The 27,307-nt window shown below is 43.7% G+C and overlaps 1 protein-coding gene across 35 annotated transcripts in view; it reads left to right on the top strand.

Moving 5' to 3' along the window:
* LOC141577675 (uncharacterized) overlaps positions 1-27,307 on the top strand; it is a 148,124-nt gene that overhangs the window by 26,003 nt on the left and 94,814 nt on the right. For 26 of the 35 annotated variants that reach the window (XR_012506914.1, XR_012506913.1, XM_074363354.1 and 23 more), the window contains 5 exons: positions 4,870-4,985; positions 5,456-5,599; positions 5,704-6,020; positions 12,209-12,431; positions 25,899-26,063. The exons of 1 other annotated variant lie outside the window; for it this stretch is intronic. The gene's annotated coding sequence lies outside the window, so the exon portion shown is untranslated. Of the gene's footprint in view, positions 1-4,869; positions 4,986-5,455; positions 5,636-5,703; positions 6,021-12,208; positions 12,432-25,898; positions 26,064-27,307 lie in introns of all 35 variants that reach the window. 8 more of the 35 variants (XM_074363325.1, XM_074363331.1, XM_074363326.1 and 5 more) reach the window with 7 other exon arrangements.

Consider the following 27,307-nt stretch of genomic DNA (forward strand, 5'->3'; position numbering starts at 1 on the left):
AAACAGAATTGTATTGAATCAGTCTATCAAAGCAAAAAGAATTAATGTCTTTATGGCATAAATTACTTCTACCCATGAAAATATCTCGGACCCTATATTTTCATATTTCCAGAGCCTGGCCCATGGGAAGTCCTCATTAATTTTTGGGTTTGTGAATGATGAGATTCTATACATCGTTAGTTGCAAACTGAAGCCTTTCACAGAAGAGAAAAGAAACTCAATGAAGCCAAGTGACTCTCTGATGGTCAGAAAGAGTGACAGCCAGTGCTGGAGTGATCCAGTGGACTTGGTGTTTGTAACCAGAATTCTCCAGCACCTACAGCTAAGGGGATCAGAGTATTCTTTTATTTTTTCTAAATGGCGTTGCTTTTATTTTTACATATTTTTTAAAATTATTTTTTATTGAAGTGTAGTCAATTTAGAATGTTAGTTTCAGTTGTACAGCAGAGATTCAGTTATAAACATATGCATATGTATCTATATATCTTTTAGATTGTTTTTAGTACAACTCATTACAAGAAATTGAATATAGTTCCCTGTGCTATATAGTAGGTCCTTGTCATTTATTTTATATTTATTAACGTGTATCTGTTAATCCCCTTTTTCCTGCCTGCTAACCACAGTTTGCTTTCTATGTCCATGAGTCTATTTCTAGCAGCACCGTTTTTGCTAGTAATATATGCTGGTTGGCTGCTTTCAGTTTCATTAATTCCACCTTATCTGTGGGCATTTTCCTTCTGGTGGGCCTGTGTGTGGTTTGCTCACGTGATATAAGAGTTGTGTATTTGGGAGAACTCCAGGCCTCGTGTAGTGACTGGTACAGAGTGCCCACTGAGCTGATGCTTGAACTGGGAAAAAAAACAAAGTAAATGTTGGAATTTCCACTATGGTTGAGACTTCCAGGTTTCTATAACCTGTTTATCCCACCTTAATGTTGGCTGCACCCATACTGGGTAATTTGGTGGAACTTCATGGTATGGTGGTGTAGAGACGGGGCCTTGTATGCTTCTTCTCTTTCCGTTTTCTAAGACTCATTCTCCTGGGCCTTCCAGATCCTCCCCCAGAAGTGCCCAAGTCTGGCTTGGTGCTGCGCTGAGGCAATATTTGTTAATAAGACCCTTTCCTCATCTCTTCTGAGCCTCCGTTTCCTTCTCTGCACAATGAAGACATAGACTAGAAAAGTGCTTTTCAGTTTCTTTTAAGCCATGTTTCCTTTGAGAAACAGAAAATACAAATCTCTCCTCCCATTCAACATATAGATTTTGACACATCCAAAATGTGACATAGCTCTTTGTGGAAAATTGAAGTGATTGTGATTCCAGGTGGCAGAGAATGTGTCTTCAGAGATTTATTGCAGGGAGAGGGCAGTAAAGGGGCAGTATATCCCACTTTCTAGTGTGAGCACTGGAACAGGGGCTTGGGTTAAATACGGTGTCCGACGTGGCCTCTCTCAAATCTTTTTTTTTTTTTTTTTTTTGCCTCTCTCTAATCTTGCACAATGTGATAAACCTCTCTCCCTCAGTTTCTTAATGTGTCAAGTTGGGGTGATAATAATTTAAGTGTTTTGTGAAACATTATACACATAAGACATTTGTTTCTCGGTAGAAACAAAACCTGCGAGGGAATAAGGGATTTCTTTAAAAAAAAAAAAAAATCTTGTCCACAGCACTCTGTCAGTGTCTATTTTGAAGTTCCTTGAGGGTGAGTGTTGGGTCTAAAGTCCATCGTGGGTCAGGTGGCCCATGGGTCTGTGTGCCGCAGATTGCCCCCTCCTCCCCAGTCCTCTTCCTCTCAGTCCAGGATGAAGTTCCCTAGTAGATTTACACAGAAATCTTGTGGAAATGGCTTTTCATTTTATTGTTTCATGAAGAAGGGCTGCCATCATGATCTCTGTAGTCAGGTTTTGGTGGCCTGAAGGCTATGCAATTACGTTTTTCTATTTAATATAAAGAAAAAAATTACAAGTACAAATTTAGTCCTATGGTGGTGGCAGGGGATCTTGAAAGTGGGGACCATTAGCTTTGTTAGTTTCAGGTGCAGGGGCCTCTGGCCATGAGGACACATCATCGTGTTCTGAAGTTGGAGGGACCAGTGGGCTCAGTGGGAATGTTTACTGAGTGTATCTCATGGGCTGGGCATTGACCTATTTGTACTGTGTGTTCCTTATTTGAGACAGTGAGTTCGTTTAACCTCAATAGCCTCTTTAATAAATTAGACTTTTTATTTTGAGATATAATGTAGATTCCCATGTAGTTGTAAGAGATAATATGGAGAGGGCGTACGGACTTTTTGCCCAAGTTTCTTTAAAGGTTCCATCTTGCAAAGTTGGGATACAATTCAGTAATGACTCACTAACCCTATGAGGTTTGTGTTATTGCCCTCATTTCTATTCATGATTAAACTGGGGTTAAGAGGAGCACACAGGCCTGCCCAGGTCACCCATGGTTAGTGTAGAGTCGGGTGAAACGTGGGCTTGGAATTTCCAGGCAGTACCAACATGATGCTCTGTGGCAGGGAGCAGCATTCATTTTGCTTGTTTATTCATTCATTCAACAAGCATTTATTGAGAAAACTCTGTGGGTTAGATGCTATCATAGGTTTATCTGATTCTTCAGCAGTATGGAGAATCCGGTAATTTTTCCTTCTTTTTTAATCTGAGAAAATTAACTCTGAGAGGTTATAAAACCCCCAAAGGAAATATAGCTCATAAATGAGGGATAGTAAATTTGTACATTTCCTTCTTTCTATGCAGGTGGTACCCTAGGCATTTTACATTTGTAAAGTTCCATAATCCAGATATATTCTTGTAAGGCAAGGATTTTTTTTTAATTGAAGTATACTCATGTTTACAAAGTTGTGTCAATTGCAAGGTGTTTATTTTTTCTTGAATTTGGAATTCAAAAAATATTTTTTGAGGGGGGTAATTAGGTTAATTTATTTGTTTCATTTTTTTTAAAATGTGGTACTGAGGATTCAACCCAGGACCTCATACATGCTAAGCATGTGCTCTACCACTGAACTGTACTCTCCTCCCCAAAGCAAGTTTTCTTATCAGGTATTCTGCAGCTTAGGAGTTCAAATAAATTGGAGTTGAAATCCAGGTCTTTTGATCCTACTGTGTTTCTTTGCATTATATCCTGCTGAGGGGTGTGGAAGCAGTTCCTTTATTCATTATTTTATTCAGCAGTTTTGAGCATTGACTTTGCATCAGGGCCTGGCTAGGTGCTTGGAAACAGAAAACAAGAAATGACCCTTTTCTGCAGAGGGAGGAAGCCTAGACCAAAAGCTGCGTAATGTGATCCGAGCTGCGGTAGCCATGTGCAGACGCTGAGGACAAACTGTACCCACGGCTTTGCTTGGGCTTCCCCTGCCATCTGACTGGTACACACCAGGTCACCGCAACCCATTGAGGCCCGCAGCCCGCAGCACAGTATGTACCTCGGTCTCCTCTTCCCTCTCATCAGGGCCTGCAACATGAACATCCCTGACTACGTGCAGTGTGCTGAGGACCACCAGACTCTCCCCGTGGTGGTCCAACCCGTGGGGATCATCTCAGAGGAGAATTTCTTTTGCATCTATAAGCGAATCTCCTTGGTGAGGCAGATCATACCTTGCGGCTCGCAGTGGGCACTCTGTATCCACTACAGTCAACACTATGCGGCCGAGAATGGGTGGAGCGACTTCCAGACCCACCGCAAGGTCGTGGGCCTTGTCACCATTACCGACTGCCTCTTGGCCAAGACCTTCGAGAAGCTCCACGTGCAGAGGAGCTGTATGGCACCACGCTCTATGACTCTCGGCTCTTTGTCTTTGTGCTGCATGGGGAGGTGGCCGAGCAGCCGCGCACCGACGTGGCCTTCAATTTACGAGGACTGCAGGGTGGTGGAGAAGAAGTTCGAGGACTTCACTGAGTCTCTCTTCATCATGCTCAAGTCCAAGTGTCTGGACTGTGCATCCGACAATCTGGGGACAAGATCCTCCTGCTCTACATCCTGTTTGAGAAGGAGGACTTTGTGGGATTGGACACAGAGTGCAGGAAAGTCTACCTGGATGCCCGGACACCCTGGCTGTGTGAAGGGTTGCTTCCCTACATCCAGAAAGGGATCAGCAAGGAGGAGGTCTGTCTTGTAGCCAAGGCGTGAGGGAGGTGAAACCCGCCGGTTTTCAGACGTTTAAAAGTGAATCCGCCTTTGTTTCAGAGAGATTCTTTAAGGGTTATTATGGACACTTATTCCCGCTTTTCAGCCAATTCCCCTGGTGTGACCCCTGGAGTTGCTGTCCAATAGAGTAGCCAAAGTCACTGATGCTAGGAGAGCTGGGGAGGAGGCTGCTCTGAGCTGAGATGTGCTGTAGGTCAAATGCACATCAGACGCTGAGACTTGTCTAGTAAAAAGAATGTAAACTATTTGTTTCTTTCTTTATTGATTACATGTCAAAATGATAGTATTTTACATACTGTAGAATAAGTAAGATATGTTCTTAAAATCAGTTTCTAGGGTTTTTTTTGGGGGGGTTACATTTTTAAATGTGGCAACTTGGAAACTTTCTTTACATGGCTGTCATTTCATTCCTATTGGCAGCATGTCCTGGGACAATCTCATCCCTTTGCTTATAGATGTCATGCTGAATCCTGAGACGCAGAATGAGGTGCTGGTTGAGCTGGGGGTGGAGCCAGTGTCTCCTGCCTCCCAGGTCCAGCACCTGCACGGCTCAGGCCCTCTCTCCCTGCCTGACAACCACCATGCCAATTTAGGACAACAGAAACACTGCCAGGGGCTTCCAAGTGAGCTCCTTACGCAGGGAAATGCGTGTCACGGAGCATGGGACACAGCAGGGAAAGATTCGTCCTCACTTTGTCCCTGTGATTAGGTCAACGGACCCACTTTGCCTTGGAAGTGCAGACGAGCTCTTCTGGGCTGCCTACCCCCCCACATTCTGCTCTGTTTCCCTGTGTATCCATCGAGATGTCCCTCGGGCAGAAGAAGGTGAGATGCCTTTGCCGAGAGGTGGTCCCCCTTTGCTGGGGAGAGTGTGGGAATCTGTGCCCCCCCGACCTACGGCCTCGGGCCTTGAGTCTGGAGAGGGCTCATGGCGGTCCCACAGGTACGGTCTGAGGGCCTGGCACGTGCTGCCGGTCCTGATGTGGAGGAGGTTTTCTGCGATTCTCTGTGAGTCTAAAATCAGATTCTACTTTCTGGTTGTTGGTAAGTTGGAGGAGAAAATGCCAGAGAATTGATAAAAAGAAAGTCCAGACCAGTCCTGTGAGTGACAGGCACAGGGGACCCGAGTCCCACCTGCTTGTGGTGCCTGGCGGGCTCTGGATGAATTTTCTCTTCCTCCCCGGACATACATCTATATCTTAAGGAAGGGGCGGGGCATGTCGTGGCCATGACCTGTACTTGTCCTCACAGGGCCCCGTGAACTACACGGCTTTCTCCCCTTCTGTTTCTTGTAGATGAGCTGGCAGATGTTGTGGCCTGGGCAAAGCTGAGGACACAGATGCCAGCACCGTGCCACTCCCAGGCTGGCTCCATTCCCGTCACCTGTCACCTCCTGCTGAGTCCCCAGGCGTCAGTTAATGTCGGTACATCGGTGCAACGTAAGCAGGGACCAACATCTCCCCCTGGACAAAATGGTGGGTGAGCAGTGGAAGCCTGGATCCCTGCCCCAGCCCCCTGACCAGTGCCTCCTCTTTTGTCACAGGAGGCACTGGTGACATGTTTGCTCAGCAACTGCTTGGCTCTGAGTCTGCAGACCCACCATAGAATGCCAGCTTGTTTTTGCCTTTTGAAGTCTGTCCTTGGGATTTGGCGGAGTAGCTGGTTGTGTGCTTAGCCCATAGTGGTTGATACTGTCACCATTGTTTACCCAGAACCTTGTGTACAAGGCATGGCTCCCGGCATCAAAATACAGCAGCGCATTAAACCTCCCTCCTGGTGGGTCTGTCTGTTTTGGTACCGTAAGGGCTCAGCCAGCATCTGAACGTCAGTGAGATAACGCGGCCTGTGAGCTCGGGTCAAGTAAGTTCTCCTCCAGTCACTTTTACTCCATTGTTGCTTTTACTATTCCACAGTCATTACTTTTTTAAACAATGCTTTGGTGCAGGAACAGATCCTAATTCTCTCCTGTTACTCTTGGTGGGAGTGAGTAAAATTGTCCAGCTTGAAATGCGACCACATTTTGTAGCTCAAAAGCTGTTTACACGCATCTAGGTGAAGTTTAGGTTTGGGGCGCTGACCACGTTGGGTTCCCCCGGCAGCGCCGCTCGCCTCAGGCCCCTGCCTTCCCTGGAACAATAGGTGAGGGTGGGTCTCACCGTCCCCTCATCCCTGTCCTCACCAAACTCACGTAAATTCTTGTAATTGCTCTCAGTTATTTTTGTTCTCATGTTTTTCTAATTTTCGCTGTTCCTCTTTTCATTTTTCTATTTCCCTTTCTATCTTGTACCGCCCTGTGAGCATGTTGTTGCGTCTGAAAAGTGGACTGTGCACACCCTGCATTGGAAATAGCCAGATTGTCCTCCGTGCTGTCCCCATCGCTTTAAAAAGCAAAAACCTTAACAGTTGCCTTGATCCATATATAATCCTAGTCATCATTTTATTTTCTATGTTTTTGGAATTTTTGCTTTGTTAGCACATCACCCACTGGTGTTTGATACCTGTTAAAATCCTTGCTTTGAGGAACCAGTTTGGTCCTCCTTATGTTTGGTGCCAAATGCGCCCTTATTAAATTTGATTGTTTTGAAGAAGCGAGATGCGAATTGATTTAGGCGGCTGCTGAGGGATTTTTTTCATGGAGTATTAAACATGGAAAGTCAAAATCTGCAGCATCTTCCTTGATTCTGGCTTTCACACAAACGTGCTTGGCACGCGGTTCCGGGCTGTCGCTGTGTGACGTGAGTGACGGAGCTTCCTGGACGGTGGTCACTGGTGAGAAAGTGGCAGGCTCGGTGATGAGCAGCTGCAGGGGATGCTGTTGGAGGAAGCAGTCACCGTTTTTTGGTTTTTTGTTTTTTGTTTTTGCATTCACCTTCCCCGTGCCATTTACTTTACTTTGCCTTCATAGAGAGGCAGGAGCGGGTCTAAACTCCATGCCACTCTTATTTTCCCTTTACGAGGCTGGTTTATCTGAGTATCAGAAAAACATGGCCTTCTCCTAAGTAGCTGGCTCACTTGGATCTGGTGGACACAGGGACCGCTAAAGGGGACCGTAGCTTCCTCTCTGCTCCAGCCAGTGGGCATTCAGAGCCGGGTCTGTGGTTTGCCTCAGCAGCCATGCAGGCCTCCCTGCACCAGCCTTTACTATTAACCCATGTTGGCAGTAAATAGCTGACTCCGTGTCTGTTGCAGCTGACGTCCACCGAACGTGTCGTTAGTTTGCGATAGTGAGTCTTCAAAACCACCGTCAGCCGTGAAGTGACCTTGCATTCTCACTCACACCCTTGTTCATCTCACCCGGGGAAAGGGTTTGGCCACCACCGTCATGCTGGCCATGAGACCTTGTTTCTCCTTTCATGCCCTGGTCCAATTGTGGACACTTCATCATTCACTGACTTGGTCTCGCTTGAGACAGGCCAGACTTTCTGAAAGAGTCCATCACATTCTGGGGGGGAACAGAACAGAAGTAAGAGTCGCAAGTAGGAGTCTAGGCTATCTGGGTTGGCAAATGCAGGCTGGGATCTGTGAAGGCTGGGCTGTGCCCTGAACACAGGCCTTTCCCTTGGCTCCCGATAGCCCAGGGGTCGGAGTGAGAACAGCCTAGCCTGGGTTCCCCCATCCTCATCTGCTCACTGGCAGATGTGTCTGCTAACAAGGAACTGCCCAAAACCTCGGGCCCTTCAAAGTTCAGACCACAGGAGAACCTTGAGTCCCTTCTCCTGGGCCTCCTTTGTGAGAATCCAGTGCCTTCTGAGGTGACCAGCGGCAGGAGATGCCTCCCCCTCCAGGGAGCTCTCTTCGGAGGACTGTGACGCACTGCACCTTCCTTTCAGCTTGTGGGGTTCCATCCGTGGTCCTTGAAGAACCAGACTTGAGACTCGCTTAGCGATAGAAATGACAGGACTGATTCCAGGGCAGGGCCGGTTGGAGGAACAGGGGAAATTGAATGTGACCTCAAACACCTAGGTGGGTTCTGGGTCTGTTACTAAAATTGGGAGCCTGGGAGGTACCTGCCAGGAATCGAACTCTAGAGTAAATGGTGGACATGAGGCATTTTTAAGATTCCAATTGTCATCCAAGTTAGGACCTCAAAGAGGTACTCGGTTCTATGGCCCTGGGGCTCAGGTGAAGGAGCCGGACAACAGATACACGTTGGGAGTCGTCATTCTTAGCTGGTGTTCACAGCCGTGCAGGTGGATGAGCTCATCTCGAGAGGTGCAGACTGAGGCTGAGGCGGGGCAGGGCTGTGCCTGGGTTGGAGGAAAGCCCAGACCATGCAGCTTTGGTGTGTCAGTCAGTGGCGTTTGGGATTTTCAGAGCAATGGCATTTATCCTTAAGGGTCCTGGGGGTGGGCAGGGCCACCCAGGAAGAAATCTGAAGGGAGGGTTGTGGCCACACGTGCGCGTCTTGGGATGATGCAGGGGCTGCATGGTCCTGGAGGGGAACCTCCTCGGAAGCTGGAGTCGGAGTGGGGAGTGGGGAGAATGTAGTCACACTCACCTGTGAGGGAGGGACAGAGGCCTAGGGAGTCTCCACCCTAGTGGACTCTCTTTCCCAACAACAAAAGGCCAGCAGACAGAAGATTTGAAGTGAGAAGGGACGGGCGCTGGGAGAGGAGCCAAAGTGGAGAATGGTGGTTGGACAGTTCTGGAATAGTCTCCCTGCAAAATAGAGTTAAATAAACTCAGACTCTTAAGAATATTGATAGTGACGTTGGAGGAGATAGTTCTTTTTCTGGCCTCCTAAAGGTAAGGCATGTATCCAGGAATACACAGAAGAATCGGGCAGTCTGGTCCGGGGGCTTGACCCTTACCAGGGGGAACAATGCAAGTTTAAAGGGGAAGAAGGTCAGCGGAGGGAAACTAGCCAGGCCTCGTGTCAGGTACCATTCGGCCACACTACTTGCGTGTTACATTCACATCCATGTCTCCCAGGTGGGCGGTGGCAGCCCCCTTTTGCAGATTGGGAAGCCTTCTCAGAGGGGTTAAGGAATTAGTCCGTTTAGCGGCTAGTAAATGCTGTAGCAGGATTCAAGCAGGGCCTTGTCAGACTTCAAGGGCATGTTCTATCTACTAATTCCGGTACCTCCCTGTTGTACCTGGATTGGTGAATTGGGTCAGTTTTGGAGCCGTTCACAAAAAGTACGATTTAAGTGCCTCAGGACTGTTTCACAAAGCTCAGTGTTCTTTAATGGTTCAGAAGCACCGCAGTGATTTTCGCCCCACAGAGGTAAGGTCTTACTCCTTTGACGCTGACGTGGTTGCAAATTACGTACAGGTGCAAAACCAGACTTAGCAGCTTCTGAAGGGAAACTCTCCAGTTCTCCCTTGATAGGCTTTCTTCCACGGGATGTAACCTGCTGCAGCGTAGATCTGAGCTTTCCGTATGGAGTGAGGGTTTGATATCCAAAGTTAGCAAAGAAGGGTCAGATGGAGAAAATCGACGTTAACAATTTATTTTGGGGTTTCATTAGACAAGATGCACTATCGCTTAATGGCCCATATAACGTATGTAATTGAGTACAGAACATTGCATTCCTTACTTTCTAATGAGAGCTGTCTTGCAACGTAAGGTTGTCTGCTTTGGAACTTCAGCTCAGGCAGTAGGGCACCTGTCAGTGTTTTGGTGTGATTGTATTTACACAGTGCATGTAATCTGGGCTTCCTCAGCCCCAAACACTCCAGTGCAGAATCGTAGGCTGTAGCCATCACTTAGTTATACAAATACTTCTACAACTATATGATACAAAAAAAAAAAAAATGAGAGAGAGAGAGAGAGAGAGAGATTGCCTTTATCAAAGTTCCTTTGATTTTAACTGCAAACTGTTGTTGAGCAGCTCTGGTTTCCTTTGGATATGAATATGTACATTTCTTTGCATGTAACTTGGATTTTAGACTAGAACACCATCCTCTTGCTTTCCAAGATCCAGAAAAATCATAGCCAAATGACATACGTATTAAACATTTTATTATTTTCTTCTGAGACAGAATCCTTGAATCTGGGACTTGGGCTGTGATTTTGCTTTTTGCTCTTCCCACACCTCTTGTCTCACTCCTTTTTCCCACGTGGCCTCCAAGAGTTCATGGTCTCCGAGGAGCAAGTGGACAAACAGTTTGTCGCCAAGCAGTCCTGCTGTAGATGGAGCCCAGCCAAGAGCTAAAGAACATCATCAGAGAGGGCTTTCTTGAAGAAATGGGCTCTACATTCAGTTATGAGGACAGAGTAAGAGTCAGCCAGGAGAAGGAATCAAGAGGGTGACTCAGGTGGCAGGAGCAGCCCGGGTAGAGGCCTGGAGGCTTGTGGGGTGGGGACTCGGGGAGAGTGCACTGTTTGGTCCAGGGTGGAGGGTCCCCATGCTTGGGAGGACCCTGGAGTGGGCCTAGGGTTGGAGGGCTTTGGAGGAGCTTGGTTTTTTACTACAACTGACACAGAAGAGGCAGTGAAGGCTGTCAGCAGAAATTGACCCTCAGGAGAGGTACTCATGGTTTTGCTTCTGATGTTCTACAGAAAGAAGGGGTCGGGGTGGGCGAGAGCAGCTCTGCCCGTCCCTTTGAGACCCACCCCTTCATTCATTTATTCATAACACATGCAATTCTGAGTGTCCAGGGGAGAGAGGGTGGACTCACAGTAGTAAGCAAAATGTATTGCTTCTTGAGAGCTTAGCAGTGTCAGAAGTTGTCTTAGCATAGAATGTTCTAGGAACACAGCAGGGGCACCTAACCCAAAGTGCAGAGGTTCGAGGGAAGGAAGACTTCCTTGACAAACCGTCAAAATGAGCCTGGAGGCAAGTGGGAAGTAGCAGCAGGTCAGGGGGCACCTGAGGTCATTGGGGACCTGTGTACTGAAGTGAGGCTGGGCGAGCAGGGTCGGGGGTGGGGCTAGAACTCTACCAGGGAGCCTCTGAAGGGTTTGAAGTGGGGGTGATGTAATCAAATATGCGCTTTGGGAAGGCTGTCCTGGCTCTGAGTGTGTGTGTGTGTTTGTGTGTGAAGCGGGAAAGAGGGGGAAAATTCCACCAACTGGGAGGGTAATTAGAAGACCATTGACAGGCTGGGGTGCCACCAGTGGGAGAGGGGCGTCGGGGCTGCTTGGGGACGGCAGGGGCAGTGTGGATGCCGGATTTCCTCATGGGGAGGGCTTATTAACGGGGACCCCCTAGCGGCACCTTGTGTCTGGAAGAAAACGGATGCAGCCAGGTGGACTTTTCTCTTCTTCCCTGCCTTGTGTGATGATCTTAGCTCAGCCAACATTTGGAACAGAAGAGCTAAGTTTCAGGGTAGCCCAGGACTTTGTTGAGCTCGTTCGAGTGAGATCTGCATGTTCACATAGCTAGAAACTTCCCGTCTTTTGGATTTCCATAGGGGTATTTATTCTTGATAAAGATTGCTTTCTTGGTGAGAGGAAATTTAATACAGCTGCTGTGTTTCTCAAAAAAAATCTTATCTTTTAAGAAATTTAATATTCAAAAGAATAGCAAAATTTAAAATGATAAAGTAAGGCTTTGGTGTAGTTTCTTTGGTTTCTGAGTTAATGTAGAGTTAGAGCCTTTGCATTACTTAAATAGCACATCCTTGTCAGTATTTAAAGAGCTGTTAGTGAGCGCCCCAGGCCCCACTTCTCAAAGCATCATTAAATCTTGCTCTGAAATAGTGAAGTCATAAAGTTCTTGTTGGCAGAATCCAAACAGTTGGTTTATAATTTGCAGCATAGCAACATTTATAAAATAATAATAGGTTCAAAATTAAGAAAGTGGAAGATAATTGATTTTTTTAAAGCTGAAACATAAACTCTCTTGTGTTAATGTTGCAACTGGAAATTTCGAAAAGAAAAATCCTACTGTAATATCATCTATGTGGAATACATATATGTCTATCACGTTTGCAATGTAACTGGGCAGTGGTTTTTGAAGACAGGAACATTTCAGCTGAGATACTGGCAGTGATGCTTGCTGGTTTTCAATGGAAGACCCTAAATTTGCGTTCTTAGATTTATTCTTTTCTTTTCTGTTCTCTCTCTCTCTAACTTTTTTTTTTTTTTTTTTTTTTTGTAGTGAGAGGGCTCAGTAGTGCTTTGCCAGCATGATTTTGGGGCAATTTGGGGGCAGATATCGTGCACAAGCAGTGAGATATTTCCATGCATTTTACTTTCCGGACATCACCATGGAACATGTGGGGGTTTGTGCCTGCAGGCCGGGATGCTGCAGGACTCCCTGATCCATCACCGTTATGTCTTGGAGCTGCTCCAGTCAGTGAATGACTTTCTGTGCCTTGGAGGTAAGGTGATCTGATGCAGATGATCAGATGTGTAACAAAGTACTGTTACTTGAAATAGATAACCTATCAAAAATGGCTCTAAAATACAGGATGAAGGAGGAGAAATGGCTGAGCTGCTTGCATGGGGAATATTCTCAGGTGACTCCCTCATTGTGACTCCTGTCACTCCCCACCCCCCCAGGCCTGCACGGCAGTCATGCTGAAGCAAGCATGCACTTTCTCAGAAACGTGCTGAATTTCCTTGTGCCTCTGTTTGTTGGTTTTTTTTTTTTTCAAAGCACATCTTGCCCATTGCTTAAATGCCATCCCTGCCAAGTCACCTCTTACACTCATTCTTCTGGACCTCGTCCGTACATAGCTGCTGAATGGATGAACAGAATGTAGTATCTCCATGTAGTGGAACATTATTCAGACGTAAGAGTGAATAAAAAAGAAAAAATAAATAAAGGGGAATATGAAAAAGGCCACCAGCTCTGGGAAGTCCACCCTGACTGCTCAACCCGCCCTTTTCCCTTTGAAACCCAATCACTTATGCTCCTCTCTACTCTTATTGATAGTACTTACTAACTTCTAATAAACTTTAACACTTTCAAAAAAAAAAAAAAGAGAGAAGCTGATACCACTTCAACATGGACGAGCCTTCATAACAGCACGTTAAGTGAAAGGAAGCAGACACAAACGGCCACATATTGTTGACTTCAGTGATCTGAAATGCTCAGAATAGGCACATGCAGAGGCAGAGAGCAGGTGATGGTTGCAAGGGGCTGGGTGGAGGGGGGTTGGGGAGTGACAGCTAGTGACAGGGGTGTTCTCCTGGGGTGATGAAGTGTTCTGGAAATAGATGGTGTTGAGGGCTGCACAACCATGAGTGTGCAGAAGACTGCTGAGCGCTGTCTCTGGGAGTGCCTGTCGTTGGGGGCGGATTTATTTTGTTCCCATCCGTGAAGAGTCATCTTGTGCTGAGGCCATTCTACTCTTGTGAGTGGTGAGTCTCAGAGACTTTGCAGAGTCATGTGTTATTTTCCCCCTTGCTGAGTGTAAGCAAAAAATTTTTAAGCCTGAGAAAGTGCTCCATCTGCAGAAATGTCTTTCAGTTTTGCATGGTGTAAAAATCTTGAGAGATTTTTAATCGTTGAGGACAGCCTGTGGGGGGATACAGCCCGTGAAGCCTGGGTGACACTGGGAAGAGCCACGCTTCCATCCCTGACAGGGGTGGGGATTTCACCCCCGTTCAGGCAGTGATGGGCCCAGACCCGTGAGCGGAGTTGACAATCGTGAACATTTACGTGTATCCGCTGCTTCATCTTGGATATTAATTTCAAGCTGAGTCAGTTTGTGGCGGCAGCCTCATCCTACATCAGGAATCTGTACTATCTGCTCTTTGAGGTGAAGACCTTACAGACTTGATTATTTAACATTCTCCCTTGAATTGATATCTCAGATTCCTTTGTCAATAGTAAAACAGCAGAAATATAGACGTCCTTTTATGCCGATGTGACCTGGAGCAGGTTTAGTCTCTGTGCCTCAGTGGCCTTATCTGCGGGTGGGGAAGATGATAACAGTGCTTCCCTCAGAGGGGCTGGTGAGGGGAGAGTGAGGAGCATAAAGGGAGGACTTACACGAGATGCTCATGAATGACAAAATTTAGTGTTCTCAGCCTGGTGAGGCCACAGGGGCCGAGATGGCCGAACAGAGCATTCCTAGCCGGAGCTCGATCCGTGTTGGCAGCTGTTATGATCAGTATCACCACTGTGGGTTATCAGGCAGTTTTAAGACTTGGTAATAGGAATTCATGAATAATGTTAAAAGATTAGACAACTCAGATCCGGTTTACATAGTTCTCAAGATTTCCTTTGAGAAATGGATATTTTTCCCCCATCTTTAATCTGAGTTGAGTCTCTAAAAAAATTCTGTATTCCTCCATCTTTTTTATTTAATTCTCCATTTCTTGAAAAAAAAAGTCTTTAAATGGGGTTACTGGTGTCTGAACTGAGGGTCTCATGCATGCTGAGCACATACTCTCTCAAGTGAGGTATAATCTCCCGCGTGATTTTTTTTAAACTTTTCTTTCTTAGTATTCAGAGGTTAGAGGCCTCTAATTCTTTTTCTGGAGACATGTCCATGAACCTGTAAATCTATAATCAGTGGACAAAATTTGGTTTATGAAAAAATTCTATAAAACTTTCTGCAATCCATTCAAAAGGAAATGCTCATTGACATAAAATGTTTCTCCTTTATGGTGATTTCTAATTTTTTGTCTGCCTTAACTTATTAAAAGTAATCCTCATCATCATAATGACCAAGCTTGCTCTGAGTGGACACCTCCCTAAGGCTAAAATGCTTTCCTCATGTTTTACCTCATAGCAGGTTTTTAAGGGTAGGTATCAGTGTCTCCTTTTTTGCAGCTGAGGGATTGAGAGATGGGGCAGCTTGTCCAAAATCTCACACAGCTGGCGCTGGCAGACTCAGGGCTGTAACCCAGGCTGCACAGGATGCTTTCTCAATGGCTCCTCTGATCAGCCCCGTGTTGAGTGGTTTCCCGAACTCCTGTGAGTCCATAAATGAACGATTTTAGCGGTCTCAGTTTGATGAAGCCTTCAAAGGAGACACACCAGTGAGAATGTGAGACAGAGTGGCATAAATTGAAATTGTACATTTTCACAAATGTTGCATTCTCAGGCAATGACTTAAAAAGTATATGTTTTTTTATTTTAGTGCTCTGTAAACACTAAAAACAAAACATTAAAAATGATTATAATGCAAAATAGGAGTGGGCTTTGAAAGTCCAACCATTGCTAATGATGTTGCTTGTTTTTCTCTAGTGGTGCTTATTGACAGAAAAATTTACAAAGACTGAATTGGTTCTATGTAGTCTTAGTATGGAGGAAAGTTTTGTCAGTGAATATTGTAAGTAAAATCTTTACTCTTTTCTTTCCTGATGATGAATATGTAAGTTGTTTTCATGGCTTAAGTACATTTCCTCATTTGTGAAATTTGAGTGATGCCGTTTACCTTGTTTGACTGTGAGATGTAGACGCCTTGTATACGAAGCACCCAAGAGCTGCTGAGTAAAAATATGCTGTCACAAGGACAGATAGTTTAGAAGGATCAACTCTGAATACTAAAGAGGGTGGCTTGTTTCTGATGCATATTCAATATGCATATATATGAATATATGAATATGGCTTAAAGTAACAAGGATTCAAGGTTTTGTGTGTGTGTGCAGTATGAAGGTTTAATGAAATCTGTATCATTCTAGTGAGACAGGGACTAGTTAAATCACCTTAAGCAGACGGCCTTGAAGATTATTTACACAGAATGTGTGTTGTTACAACTCAGAATTCATGTTGCCGTGTAACCATCCACTCAGAAGTTTAAATTCGTAGAAATCTGACCGGAACTATTAAGTTTAGAAAAATCCACATTGATCATTTTAAGGGAATAAGCTTCTTTCTTTTGTGATTAAAGAAATTTTGATTTATTTTTCTGCATGCTTAATAGGTTTTAAAATATCAAAACATTGATTTGACATGTCACTTTTTTTTAATAGAATAAAGCTCATGCTGTTTTAATGTGCAAATAAATGTTTTTGTATTTCAAAACACTTGTATGATTTCCTGGCTCTTTGAGAAGTATTTTGCAAGATACTTAGATTACCTACTGTTGGAAAAATACAGACGTGACTTTTATGAATAGAGGTCTAGTACAGATCTGTTGGTTTTTGCTACAGTGCATGACATGAGGCCTAGGAGAGAGAGCTTTGCTGCTGATTGCCGGAAGGACAGATCCCAGATCTCAGTCTCCCCTCCTGTAAAATGAAGTGGCTGGACTGGATTCTTTCCTCTTCTAAGATGAGTTTCCATGAGCCTGTGTCTTTTGTTTATATTCAAGAGTATTAGCAATGTCAGATAATATACTGAATACCCCTCCCTTCCCCGAAGCAAACTGCAGTATGTGCTACAGAAGCTTTTAGTTATCTGATTCTTGTTTCTGATTCAACAGGCAATTTTTGTGTTGCATCTTTCCCGGCAACCTGGAAGGTCTTTTTAGCCATAGGAGGCGCTGTTGCACCTTCATACAGTCTTAATTTTCCTGTTTGTAAAAGAAGGCTTAACGAATATTGTTTTGCTTTGATTCCTTTGCTTAGTGCTTCAGAATAGCACAATGTCCATTATGTCTGTCTACCTGGAAAAATTATTCTGCTTATATCTTTGTTTTATTCTGTCATCTCGCTGTGAACATTTCAGACTTGCTGTGCAGACAATGGCAAAATCGGTCTTTTATTCCAGTGTTAGCAACCAGTGAGCCGGGATTTTATAAAGCAGCTAGAAGCGGCCTCTTGAGCACCTTAAAGCTGAAAAGTGTACTGAGTTCCCTGAGTATTGACCCAGCCGCTGTGTGTCATTTGGTGGGAGGTGATTTTGTACATAGAAGAAGGAGTGTAGTGATTTGACTTGGGTTTGCGTGCACGCGCTGCCACTGAGCCACGTGAGCCTGAGTCAGTTTGTTCTGAGTTTCTCCCTCGTCTGTGAGATGGGGATGCTCGTATATGCTTTGCAGAATTGTGAGAATTAGAAATTATGTAAAGTGTTTAGCACAGTGGGAATGTCAAAGGGCTCATAAAGTTTAGCTCCTGTTTTGTATGAAGCCATCATTTTAGAGTCTTTGGCAATTACTAAGAAACAGGAAAATAAGAAAAGCTGGTTTTATGATGAAAGATATTTGAGGAGGTTCCATAGTTCCTATACCCATAATTTAGCATCAGCAAAGTCAGGACGGTTACACAGTCGCCCTGAACCAATGTTAAGCCACAGAATTTTTTGGTACTTCATATATATTGGGGCTTAAGTGGACCCAATACTTATACACATGTTTTCTCCAGCAGCCAACTGAGAGATGACACAGAAGAACAGACAGGCGATAAATGTCTCCTTTATTACTGATGAAGCCACGTTCTCCATGAAATTCAGGGCTGTGGGAAAATGCGTGTCATGATACTGTGTCCCAGAATTAGAGACTCACGCAGTCCCAGGTAACTCTGGGCCACAGCGAGCCTTCCCTTAAGATGATCTGCCCCATCCTGCACAGGGCTGCCCTGCCAAGGAGCTGAGCATCCCGGCTGCTCCCCAAGGGTGGCCAACACTGGAGGGAAAGGAAAGGTTTCATATGCCCTGCTTGTCTCTCCGGACTCACACCTCAATCTGGTATTGTGAAGAGTGCTAGCCGTTGGCCAGGGGTCAGGGGTGTGAAGGGGGAAGCACTCTCCATGGACCAGAGTAGTGTGGAGGAGGCATCCCTTCTCTCAGTATAAACAAGAGAAGGGTGCTCTCCAAGAGTTTATAAGAGGGGAAATAAGGATTTCCTTTGGGACTCAGACTAGCCATGAAACACAGAAGATGATTAGTAGGGAGACTTGTAAATCTCTTTCTTATTAAATTCACATTTGTTGAGCACCAAAAATGTGCTACATACTTTTCTGAGCGTTTTACAGAAATGAATCCTTCAATCTTCACAACAAGTGAGTAAGGGAGATTTGATTGTTATCCCAGGTTTACAATGTGGAAATTGAGGCACAGAGAGAGTAAGTAAGTTGGCCAAGGTCACAGAGCTAGTAAGTGGCAGAGCTGGAATTTAAACCCTTGCTGTCTGGTTTCGAGGCTCCCAGGGATGGGCTTTGGGTGTTTAGAGGTATCTGCATCCCTGGACCTCTGTACCTCTGTGCATCACTTAGCCCGGAAAGGACAGGGAAAGGAGAGTTACACAGGTGCTCACAGTCGTGTCTCAGCCACTGTCCACGGACAGTGCACCGTGATTGGCGTTAAATGTCTTCTGGGCTGCAGATCTGTTCGTATAACAGAAATTTAGTCCATTGAGTTAATCTAGAAAACCTTCCTGCTCTGCTTCTGTCCATGGTTGCCATGTGACTGCCTGCCCGTGATTGGGCCGTTGAGGAGAATTTGTACTCATAGTTGAACTCTGATATTTCAGTCTGGTTCGTAGTTTCACATCTCCTGCTACATTAATAAATTCAATTTCTGGTTTTCTTGCATCAGTCTCTGATGAGTTTGGTTCATGTGACATCAGTCCATGGGAGCCCAGGGTTGCTGACGGTATATTTTCTGAGCACGTTGTGGCACTTCTACCCGTGCGGACCTGGGTGGAAGATTTCCGCCTTCCGCACTGATTTCCCCGAAGAGCAGGGTCCTCTCCCACCCCCGGATGTGAGGCTGGGAGCTCTCAGAGTAGGCCAGTCAGAGGCCAAGTCCACCAATCAGAAAATGATGAAGTCCTTGGAAGTGGGTTTAATAGAAAAAAAGGGCTTCCAGGTAGTCCGATGGGCTGTTCGAGTCCATTTGGTGAAAAGCTATCCACTGTTTCTGGTTGAGCTGCTTCTTTGCTGTTGAAAAGTCTGGATTACATGGAGGGATTTTAAAAAGCAGAAAGGTGTGATTTCATGAGGTACATCCACACCGGTGAGAAGTGATGGATGACCGCCTGTGTGAGGCATAGACAGAGTCTTACAAACTTCATAAAACAGCTTTAAAACTCTGCCATCTGAATGCACTTCATATGGGGTCCAATTCATGACTGGGCATGCTGAGAGGGCAAATAATTGATAATGGCAGAAAGGACACGGAGGCATCAAAAAGGTCTCAGTCATGTTCCCTGTTTAAAGGATGTGGCACAATGTAATATATTTGAGCTGGTTCTTCACTGAACAGTTTTGAGTGTTTTCTGGGACTCCCCAGTGCACCAAGGTTCCGTGCAGCTGGTTGTCCCCTCAGTGCAGCTCTGTCAGCGCTCATCCTGGGCTGACGTGGTGTCACGGGGAGCAGGACGGTCAGCGTCCCCGGCTCCTCCGAGCTCCGTTTCTTCATCCGCAATGCTGGGTTTCTCTTCGGTGTCTACTTAGTAGGGTTGCTGAGAATCACACGTGATGGTTGTCAGGGGCGATTTGTGGTTGTCTCTGTGATTGTCATATAGTGAATATTTGATAGAAACTCTTGTATTTTATTAAAATTATGGCTCCTAGATTGCAGTGGTTTTTAGTCTGCATTTACTCTTTTTATAAATTTATTCTTATTTTTAAATAAGCACTTATTTTTATGAAGGTACTGGGGACTGAAGCCAGCACATTGTGCATGCTAAGCAGGTGTTCTACAACTGAGTAATACAGACCCTCCTTGTCTGAACTTAAAAATAAATATTTCAATACACAAAATAGCTCTTAAACACCATCATGGGACCTATTTTCTGTATAGACAATTGAATACATATGCTATTTCAATAAGAATAAATGTTGTTGGGACATACTTTCTGAATCTGTTTATGTGTTTAAAAACGATCATAGGTAGTGATAAACACGAGTCTTGGATCCACTACTTAGGGTCTGTTTTGCCATCATGGGAAATTATATTCTACAGAGAAGGCTAATTGGGTCTCGTTGATATTTGGATGATTTAGCAGATGATGAAGGCTTTCAAAAGCTGACAGTTTTGTATTTTAAACTAACTACAAAGTTATCTTCTATAAATTGGAAGTCCTCAGCTTGTGAATTGCCCAGTAATTCAGTGTGTACATGTCTGTGTCTCTGTGAACGTGTGTGTGTGTGTGTGTGTGTGTGATTTCAGGAAGGTAGAAATAAGTTCCATATAGCCTTCTGATACCTTTCTCTTCCAGTTCAAGGTGTAGGCATATATTTATACAAATAAATTGATACTCTTTTGTCATTTGGCATATTGGTGTGTATAAAACGTTCTCATACTTGAGCTTAGAAAATAGGGGAGATAGAGGCAGGAAGGTTCCTTACACTTTGTGCAGGATGAGAAACAGTAGCTTTTCTTTTTTCTACTAAAGCAAACTGGCACTGAATTGTAACATACTATTACTCAGAATTGCTTTTCTGATCAGATACGAGTGCCTCAGATTTTTCAAGGCAACATGAATGATGAAATGTGTTTTAGCAGTTATCTTTAAATGTAGTTTTATTTTTTAAGTAAAAGGCTATAGCCTGTCCTTTCTTCCAGCGTTACAAGAAGTTCCCATTGATCCAGGTACATGATAAATGTGCTTAGTTTCTTCGGGTTATTGTTTTTGTTTTTTTTTTTTAAGTGCTTGTTTCATTGTGGTGTGAATGAATGTTTAAAATTTCTGGATTTTGATGTTTAGAACATGCTGATTTATCAGAACTGTTAAAAACCTGATTGTTGTTTGGTCCTCGTTTGGTGGGGCAACCTATTGATTTCTGTTGTCTGTTAAAGAGGGAAATTCTTCCTCTAGCCTGTAGATCATTAAGTGAATGGTTTGCAGTGTGCCTTTAAAATTCTTTGAATGCATTGAGCATGTTTGTCCAGTGAATTTTGAATTGACTCATAGTAATGACTTTGTTTGATTCTGTGGCTTTTGCTCCTCTCCACATGAATTTGAATTCTCTGTTGCATTTTATATACGTGTTCTTAACAGGGGAAGAAATTTTGCATTTTTTACATAGGTGGGTTTTCCTATCCCCTCTGAATTCCTTCTGTAATTGATACAGCGAAAATCTGTTATTGCAGTGCTTAATTATTTCATAAACTATTTTTTGGCTTAATCAGAAACAATGACAAAGAATGATAATTAAAAAACATGAAAACCTTCCTTCCTTTGAAGAATAGAAATGAGGTGGTCAGGCTCACGCGTGCTTTGTACCTGACACCCTTACTTTCATGTCATTGTGTATCATGATTCGGAGTTGGAGTTGCTTCAGGTTTGTAGATTTTTGTTTTAACATTTGTGTTGAATTCATTCTCTAGGCTGATGTTTCCTGTTGCGTTTGTGGAAAGCGTAGGTGAAGGGAAACAGATACTACGTTTTGTATTCAGGAGGCCTGAGTTGCTGAAGAGAATAGAGTAGAGGGTGGGCTGAGTAACAGAGTGACACTCCCTCACCTCCAGGCTGAAGTTGATGAACAATGAAATCAATTAGGTGTATCGGTATTTATTTGACCAATAGAAGTCAGAGGGCCCAGACTGTCTAGTTATGCGCAATGGAAAGTACTGAATTCACCTGCAGAATTAGGTGATTTACCAAGTAGAAGCAGCTTAGAGCAATCAGAAAAATCAGTTCTATGATGAGATATAAAAAGAATATAATATCTATTATTTCTGAAACTTTTCTATGTTAAGTTGTGTAGAGCTAAAATTAAGTTCCAAGCACCAGGATTTAAGAGTCTGGGTGGTTCTGTGGGATCGTTATTCAGGGATGTGTCTAGACCCTGCTGGAATGCCCGAAGCTGGCAGGAAAAGACCCAGAGCCAGGATTTGTCATTCTAGGGTGTCCTCCATAAGGGTTCCATGTGATAGCCCATGATTGGGTTAACAAATTTAACAGACACCAGACGCATGTCAACCTTAAGAAGAAAAAGTGTGCTTATTAACTGCTTTCAAGCAAGCACCTGTGCATCCTCACTCCTGTGTCCTTGCCATAAAAAGCAGAGACAATGCCTTGCTTGCATATTTGAGGTTTTAGATAGCACTCTGTTCATTGCACAGCAATGACCCAGGCCCTCAGCTATAAATGCTGGGCTTGCGTGCTGTTAGATACTCTATTATCCCCAAAACACGGACCTGGCTGGACTGGTGGTCTGCTTTGTAATGAATATCTAAAGAATTTATCTTGTTCCCCTCTCCCCATGACTCCCCTAAAGGTAAACTAAGACTTTTTACTCATTGTGGATTCTACAATCTCTGTCTCATCCTGTCTTTCCCAAAGTTCCTGTTTACTATCACACAACTGTTAAAGACTATTTTCTTTGATTATACACAATAAATATGGGAGCATTTGAGAGGCTCTTGGAGTTGGCTCCCTACTCCCTCTCGCTTTCTTTCGTTTTTCCACAGTCTTGAGTCATTCATTCCATGTCGGTAAGACTTCTGCCAGACAGTACCCACAGTTCCAGGTGAGAAGGATGCAGACTTTATCTCTCCTACCCGAGGGAGAGAGAGAAGAGAATTGAGATCTGCTCCCCCGTGGTCCCTTCCTGCCCCATGGCCACTGCAGTTCACCTGCAGCCTTCTGGCCTCTGCTCTCATGGCCTCTGTCCCAAGACTGATATCAGCCTTTTTTTCCCTTGTCAATATTTCCTGTGCCTTTCCGAAGTTGGTCTCTTCTCTGCAATTCCACCCTGGCAGATGTGATGGTGGTCAGCGTGCTGGTGGGCAGTCATTTGGGGACTCCCAGGAGCCATTCTGATTCTCCTGAGTCTCTCATTCGGGGTTACAAAACTGTCGAGAAACGGAGGAATCCCATTCACCTGAGGTCAACACAGTATTACATCACATTCATTTTATTTTTGAATTTTCAGTGGAGAAATTATTTGTAGCAAACTGTTCCAGATTTTCGGCCGCCTGCTTTCCTCACCAGTAATTCCTTGTTGGCTCTGGTGCTTGTTTAAAGAACCAGGTTTCTTCTCTGGTCACTTCTAGCAGCTGGGCTTGCCGAATCCTTGATCTGCATTTGAAGCAGAATGCTTCTTCGTGATGTCAAACTGATTTTCCTTGTCATGTCTTAATATTTTGTGTACACTCAGCAACTGTTTGAAGTGAAATGCTCTTGTCCAATTTCGGTTAACTCACATTTGCTGAACTCCTGCTTTCATGCTGAGGGCAGTTTCTTCTTCCTGTAATAAAATTTAGCAATTTGCATTTACTATGGGAAGGTACTGGCCCGAGGTGCTTTCGTTCTTAACAGTTTTAATAACAATTCACCCGTTAAAATGTACAGTGGTTTTTACTCTATGCCCAGAATTGTGCATCCCATTCAATCTTAGAACATTTTCATCCCCCCAACAGGAAGCTCCTTACGCATAAGCAGACATCCCCATCTTCCCCATCCTCCCACAGACCCAGGGAGCCACTTTTCTCTCTCTGTGGGTTTGCCTCTGCTGGAAATTTCATGTAAATCTAGTTACTTCATGTAAGTGGAAGCATCTATTGTGACTGACTTCTTTCACACTGAGTAACGTTTTCAGTATTTGTCCACGTTGTGGCCTGGGTCAGTACTCTATGCTTTGCTATTGCTGAATAATATTCCTCTGTATGGCTGGGCCCCTCTGTTAACCCATTCATCACGTGATAGACATTTGTGTTGTTTCTGATGTTTGGCTGTGATGAGTAATAGCACCTTGAATATTCCTGTAGGAGTTTTTATGTGAACATTTGTTTTCAGTTATCTTACGTGTGTGCCCAGGAAGCAAGATTGCCTGGTTATTCAGAAACCAAATGTTCAACTCTCTAAGGACCTGCCAGGAGTTTTTGCAAAGTGGCCAGGCTGTGTTACATCCTCACCAGCAACGGCTGCGACCTCTGCATCTTCTGTGTCCTCATTAGTGCATGTTACTCCTTTTTTGATTATAATCTATTGTAGTGAGTGTGAAGCGGTTTCTCCTAGTGGTTTTGACTTGATTTCCCTTACAGCTAATGATATTGAACATCGTTTCGTTGTGCTTATTGGTCATTTGTATATTTTTCTTGAAAAATATTTTTCAGATCCTCTATTCATTTTTTAATTCAGTTGCCTTTTTATTGTTGAGTTGTAGGAGGTTCTTTTTGTTTTTGTTTTTGTTTTTTTTTTTGGTAGATACAAATTCCTTATCAGATAAATGATTTGAAAAAATTTCTGCTGTGTGTTGTTTTTTCACTTTCTGGATGGTGTCCTTTGAAGCAAAGTTTTAAAATTTGATGAACTCCAATTTATCTCTGTTTTCTTATTCCTTGTTCTTTTGGGGTAATATTTAATATCTGAGGTATTTTATTTAACCTTTTATATATAAAATAACTTAATTATTAGGACCGTTCTAGGAGACGGGTGCTGTTGTTTTCCCAAGTCTATGGAAAGGAGACTGGGATGCAGAAAATTTCACTGACTTATCAGTGTCAAAGCTACCCAGTGCTGTGGGAGTTCAGGCCCTCATGTTTGTCCCCAGCATCTGTATTCTTCACCACCATGCTCCACTCCTTCCTGGAATCGTTAATGAAAAAGTCTTTACTTTTTTGATTTCTTGTTAGTTTTTGTTTTTCTCATTGGGGCCTCATCTCCTCATTTTCCTTAAAGAGATCAGTGTAGGTTTATTTTAGGTCTCATGTAGGCAGAAGCATTGCTATCAGTTAACTTCTTTTTTACTCACTCTCCAGTGATGGCTATTGCTAATTGACCTAATGAAGTCTTGCTTTAGTCTTTCCTTCTCATGACACTAACAACAGAGTCATGACTAACAGGATGCTTAAAGAAGAAAGTACTTGATTGATTTTATTTTGCTACCCAATCAAACGAATCAAATAAAATCCCCAGAGTTGACACAGACGGTAAGCCCTCCAGAATAGGCTCACTGTCTTCCTTGTGTTTCATTTGTTTGGTCACACTGTCTGGATAGTGCCTTGCTGTCCAACAGTTTTGTTAGGATACAGTGCTCGTGAATCATTGTAAGGACAGAATTTTGACAATAGACTGTGCTGTTCATTTCACGAGGGAAAAGTTAATATAGAAAAAACTGCTCAGATCTATTTTAAAATTAAGCTTGGAATTTTGAGAAGAGTTCAAGAAACCATACAAAGATCTTTTTCAATAATTTTAGATCTATCTTAGACAAATTATGGTTACATAGAAGAGTACCTTATCAAGTAGATTTGACAAGAGTTGTGTATTATTGATTATTTGTTTTAGTTGAAATATTCTACCTGGGAAAACGTAATCAGTGCCCATAAATGAACAAATATGTTTGTATTTCTATGCAACATGGGAGCAGACTTCATATGTTTCTATATAATATATATGACTGTGTGTTTTAATCTGTCTTTCAGTGTTTTTATAGTTTTTCAGCAATGTTGTAACTTTAGAATTCTTCTAAGAATTTCACCCCAGATTCTAGTGCAGTTTGTACTGTGTATCCTGTCTTATGCATGGGATTCCACTGTCCCCACAGGGAGGAATTTCCTCTTCTATTGAGTTAGTATCAGAGTTAAAGGAACTGTGATTTCTAGGCCTTTGCTCTCCATGTGTTTGCATTTGGCTGTCAATAGCGATTTTCCCTTTCTTGAGTTTTCATTGTTCAATTAGTATTTTTGAAAATAACTATTAATATGTTGCATCGGTCTCCCTAGAAACTTGATGTGTTTGTGCTTTTCAGTTTTCAATTTATGAAAAATGTAAATACACACTTGATTTTAAGTAGTCCTTTTTCACTAGATATTTGGTTACCTTTTTATAGTTAAAATGTTTTTTTCCCAATGAATGAACCGGTGTGCATGTTTTAAAAGACACCTTACTTTTTATTTTTCTTATTGTAACAGTTATATTCATTGTAGAGAATTTAGAAAATATGGATAAACACAGTCATAACTTCACAATGGCCTCTAATCTCACCTAGGCATACAGTTGTAAGGTTTGAAATTGAGAATTACAAGTCCTCTCACATTGTTCTTCTTTTTCAAGCACGTTTTGGTTACTGAGACCCTCGAATTCCCATATGAATTGTAGCAGCAGCTAGTCAGTTTCTGCAGTGGAGCCCGCAGGGATTGTGATCGAGTCCAGGTTGAATATACGGATCGTTCTGGGGAGCACTGCCATTCCAAGAGCGCTGTCTTGTGATCCAGCAATGTGCGTATTTTGTCTGTCCAGGTATTTAGGTTTTGTTTAATTTTTTTTTTAACAATGCTTTGAGTTTACAGAGTTATTTTACTTTTTTTTTTGCCTTTATACTGAGGACAAGTGTGCCAGGTACCGGGATCAGAAGTGTATTTGAGCCCCGCCACTTGCTGCCACAGTGGTCGCTGCGCTCTTGCTTCACACGCTCTACAAACTTGCACAGAATAGGACCTCAGTAACTCTCTCTCTCGAATGATTATATGCTTTTTGGATGATGCTTGAGAGTCCGTGTGATGATTTTTTTTCCCCAGCCTTTCCCCACTTCTTTACTATGCCCTTTCTCTTCCTTTCTTCCAGCCTGGGTTTCAGTTTACCTGTGGCATTGATTTTTCTTGTCTGTAGACACTTCCTTTCACTGGTTCACGATAATTTTACATGTGGGCTGTGGAAACTTGCTAGATGTCAAGAAAGAGCCAATCCATTGCATGCTAGTATTTTTAGAGTGCATTATTGTTTTATCGATTGAAATTAAATCAGGGTGACCCCCTGAGCCCTCCCGTGAACTGTTTTTGCCTTCCTACTGGTGATAATGCTCTGGTTGCTGAATGTGCCCTTTCCCCATACTTGGTTTTGGAGTTAAGTCACCATCAGTGGAGCCCTCTCTTTAAAAGATGAAGAAAACTTTTGCTCCTTCTCCCTGGTTGGGGACTTGGATGAGATGAGGTAACAGATAAAGAATGGAGCCCCACCTCATTCTAACACCCGCTCGTTCCGTTCTTTCTCCACGGAAAAAGAGTACAATTCAACACTATAAAGACTGATTGTGAGCAAATGAGATAGACAGGACAACCGATCATTTATTAAATATACTTTCATGCCAGAAACAAATGTATTATACACACAAAAAGCACACAAAACACGGTAGTACCGTGATTACAAACGTGGGTCCGAGTTCGAGTCCTGGTCTGGAGTGACCAGTCCTGTGAGATGGAGAACTGGTAGGTCGGCTTAGCCTCCCCGGGCTTGTTTTCTGTCCTGCAGAGATGGGGCTCGCTAGGCGTCCCTCCCCCGTAGAGGTGCTATAGGGTGCAAATGATGCGCGTGGGCAGCCCGGGCACAGCTGCTCCTTCCTCATAAGTGCAGGAGAGCATAGCTTTTGTGGTGAAAGCTTTATAACAGCCCCTTGTAGACTCTCAGTGCTACGAAGGGATGCCTTGTGCTTTGGAGATGGGATTCTAATTTCTGTAAATACCCAA

Source organism: Camelus bactrianus, chromosome 5 (assembly GCF_048773025.1).
Source record: "Camelus bactrianus isolate YW-2024 breed Bactrian camel chromosome 5, ASM4877302v1, whole genome shotgun sequence".
Classification (NCBI taxonomy): domain Eukaryota; kingdom Metazoa; phylum Chordata; class Mammalia; order Artiodactyla; family Camelidae; genus Camelus; species Camelus bactrianus.